The sequence below is a fragment of the Equus przewalskii genome, chromosome 5 (assembly GCF_037783145.1).
Source record: "Equus przewalskii isolate Varuska chromosome 5, EquPr2, whole genome shotgun sequence".
In the NCBI taxonomy this organism is placed as follows: Eukaryota; Metazoa; Chordata; class Mammalia; order Perissodactyla; family Equidae; genus Equus; species Equus przewalskii.
This window is the reverse complement of record NC_091835.1, coordinates 59,314,368-59,318,341: the sequence shown is the minus strand read 5'-3', so window position 1 is coordinate 59,318,341 and position 3,974 is coordinate 59,314,368.

Here is a 3,974-nt window from a genome sequence, read left to right as displayed (position 1 = left end):
AGGAGAGATCTAAATCAAGTTTGAAAATTAGGTATTAATTCCTCACACATCATGGCCATAAAATGCCAGAGTGGGTTGTTCCTGCGTGAGGTCTCAGCAATGCAACGACTTACTTGGGACCTATTTCTGCACTGATGACTTCTGGAGTAGGGTGGGCTTCATGCTAAAGGTAATGAAGTGGGGCTAGATTGAACTTCCAGGAGCATTTCAGCAGAAGATTCTGAAAGACAGACCTAGAACGATAACTGAAAATCTTTAGAGGACTCTGTAATTCTGGTAACTGCCCAAGAAAGAGAGTGAGGCAACCCACAGTGACAACAAAAAACAAGGCAGTAATGGAACCCATTGGCCTCTTTCTCTTTCAAAGCCTCTTCTTCCTTGTCCTTAGCATATATTCTGGGATCCACACCCCCCCGCCCCCCGCATTTATCCAAGTGCTTCTTTCCCATCTGTTTCCTGGTAAGGCCCTCTTTGTCCTCTTTTCCCCATGGCAGGCCATATCAGACTTGATCCTTATTTTTATTCTTCTTTCCTTTTTCCCTGGAGTATTCACCCAAATGCTTGACTTCAACTACTAACTCTAAGCTATTGACTCCAACCTTGACAATTCTGTCCCCTCACCATAAGCCCCAAATGCCTGTTGGACATTCCACCTGAGTGCTCAGCTCTGGCTTGAAGTCAGTATATAAAAGGAAATTTAGAAACTTTCAACTGCCACTGGCCACGCAGTCTCTGACTCATGTCAGTCAGCGTGCTGGGCGCAGGAGATAATCAGTGAACAAACAAGATGGGTCCCTATGCTTTTGCAGCTCAAAATCTAGCAGGGAAAATAGGTATCAAGGAAATTTTCACACAATAATTATTCTAATTATGATAGTTAAAAGGAAAACATCCTGTGACCTAGTCTATTTTGGGCATTTAAGGAAGGCTCTTGTAGGAGTGAAATATTTTGGACTTCAACATCCTTTTATAAAAATGTTTTCTTTCCTATACTCTTTTGACAAATTTCAGAATTCTTTGGGCCTGCCCTTCCTGATTCCTTTTTGCAAATGGATCTCTTCTGGCAACCTTGAAAAATCAAACTCCCTGAATTAGCAGATTTAGTGAAACACTACGCAGAAGAAACTTTAGATAAATTTGGAGGCTGAAAACATTTATAAAAATTAAGCCCTGTTCTGTGTTTAGTAACCATGTAAATATGTCCTTGTAAAATTAAGACAGGACATTTTCAAAGTCATCTGGATTTCAAGGAGTGTAGGTTTTATTCTATGAGAGTTCTTAATATTTGCTGGTTATCATTGAATAACCATATTTAAATGAATGTTTATAACTCTAGAAGAAACGTAAACCGCTGTTTTTCCTTGTTAGATAAAAATACCTTAGAATTTCATCTTTGTCTCTTTTCCATGCATAAAATACGTTGTCCTGTCAGATTAATTATTTAAAAGCAATGCAAAGATATTTATTGGACACTTCCATAAGGAAGTGACATTTTAGATAGGCCATGGGGGATGAATAAGAAGGAGGGTAGGGGGAGGGTGAAAGGGGTAAAGGGGGACATTTGTATGGTGATGGATGGCAACTAGACTTTTGGTGGTGAACCGATGTGGTCTATACAGAAGTTGAAATATAATGATGTACACCCAAAATTTATGTAATGTTATAAACTAACGTTACCTCAATTAAATAAATAAATAAAAAGAAGCTTGAACAAGCAAAGATGGAATTAGGAAGATCTATATGATAAAAGTTTCAAGGAGGAGAGCAGCATGGTAGGTTAGAATGGTTCTGCAAAGGTAGTGTGGCTGAATTACAGGGAATGTGGATCCCCTTTAGTCATACAGGCCATGTAAGTAATTTTAAATTATTACTTGGCATATAGGGAGCACTTCTTGGAATGCTACTTTGGGTAGAAATGTGAGAAAATAGAGCTAGAGAGTTTAAACCATCATCACCAATTTATTATCGTCACCATGAGCACATCCACTACGCTCATTTTAAGTGTTAAGTGCTAAATGAATTATATCCCTTATCTCTAATTTTCACCAACTGTGTATCATAGATGATAGCATCATTTTAAAGAAAGAATACTGAGATTCAGAGATATCTGAGAAGGCTTTGTTGAGAAAGTGACATCTAACTTGGGATCTGAAGAATACATGTTAGCTAGAGAAAGAGGCACGGAGGAATATTCCAGGCAAAGAGGATGGCATAAGTGATTTTGGCAGGAATTTGACAAGACCAGATTAATATTTTATAAAGTGTGTTCTAGCTGCAGAATGGGGAAGAGATTGCAGAAGGGCATGACTGGAAATGGGGAGACAAGCTGGGAGAGTGTAGCATTAGCCCTAGTGAAACTTGGTAGCAAACTGAACTGATGGTGCTGGTGGAGGGGAAGGGAAAGTTGACAAGATTTCAGAAATATTGGAAAGTAGAATGGATCGTCAGCAGGGTCCAGTCGACCTCTTCAGCATAAAAGAAATGTTCTATAATTGCATTACCCAATAGGGTAGCCACTAGCCAAATCTGACCATTGAGCTTTTGAAATGTCACTAATGCAACTGAGAAACTGTATTTTAAATTTTATTTAAGATTAATTAATTTAGATTTCAATAGCCACTTGTGACTTGTGGCTACTCTATTGGACAGGGCAGGATTGGGTAACTTTAGCTTACTCTCCTTTTACATATCCTTGCTCTAATTACAAGGTCTGTTAAGATAACCTCACTCTGTCCAAATTTGCATGCGTCTTCCGTGGTGAATTTAGTCTTCTCAGTACTGTACAGATATATGCAATGCATATTTTTTCTTCTATATTTGCTCATATTTCTAACCTCACCTATCTTGCTCTGTCCTCTCTGATTTATTAGAAACTAACAAGTCCCATATTTCCAGGAAAGTTCTAATGGTTATTTTTTCTCATTAATATATCTTTCCTTGTCAGTCGCATGGTCTTGTCTGTCTGTCCACATGATTTCAAGACAAGTCACTGCTTATTTCTTGCTCTTTCATATTTTTTATTGGGTGATAAGTTGATGTCGGGTCTCACAATAAACTAACATGCTTGAAAGAAGGGGACACATTCTTTGCATTTTCTATATTTCTTCCTCCGCTGCTCAGCATGTCATTAGCAAAGCCATTCTTGAAGACAAATTCTTGCTTACCATTGTGATCCTCCTCATTACAATGTATACTACGAGGTTTCCATTTCCTTATATAGATTTATTTCTTTTCAAACAAAACAAATTTAAAGTACAGGAAAAATTAGATCAGTGGTTTTTTAAAAGTGAGGGATATATGATTATTTTGACCTTAATTGAATTGACTATTGTTAGTGAGTAGTCCCTAAAGATGACTGCTATCAATTCCTTCCCTCCCAGTATGTGCTTGATGCTCCACCCTTTAAGTCACTCAGCCCCCTCCCCTACCCCATTTGAATTTGGGCTGGCCTTCTGACTTGCTTTGACAAACAGAAACCAGTGGAAGGGAAACCGTGACAGTTCCAGGCCTACCCTTTCAGAAGTGCAGTATCTTCCTCTTTGGCTCTAGGAAAGCCAGTAGCCAGGCTGTGAAGTTCAGGCTAGACTACCGGAAGAGGAGAAACCACAGAGCAGCCACAGAGAGGAAGGGCACTGAGTTGCCAGACATGGTAATGAAGGCTTCTTGACTTTTCCAGGTCAGCCAGCCTCCAGCTGAATGCAGCCATATGCATAACCCCAACTGATACGACATGGAGCAGAACTGCCTGGCCAAGCCATACCTTAATTACTGACCCAAAAAATCATGGAAAAGGGTAAAACCATTGTTGTTTTGAGTGGTTACATTTTGGACTGGTTTGTTACACAGCAATAGATAACTGAAATCCTATCCTTAGAAAGAAAAAACAAGGAGGGGGGCCGGGCCCATGGCCGAGTGGTTAAGTTCCTGTGCTCTGCTTCGGCTGCCAAGGGTTTTGTTGGTTTGGATCCCGGGTG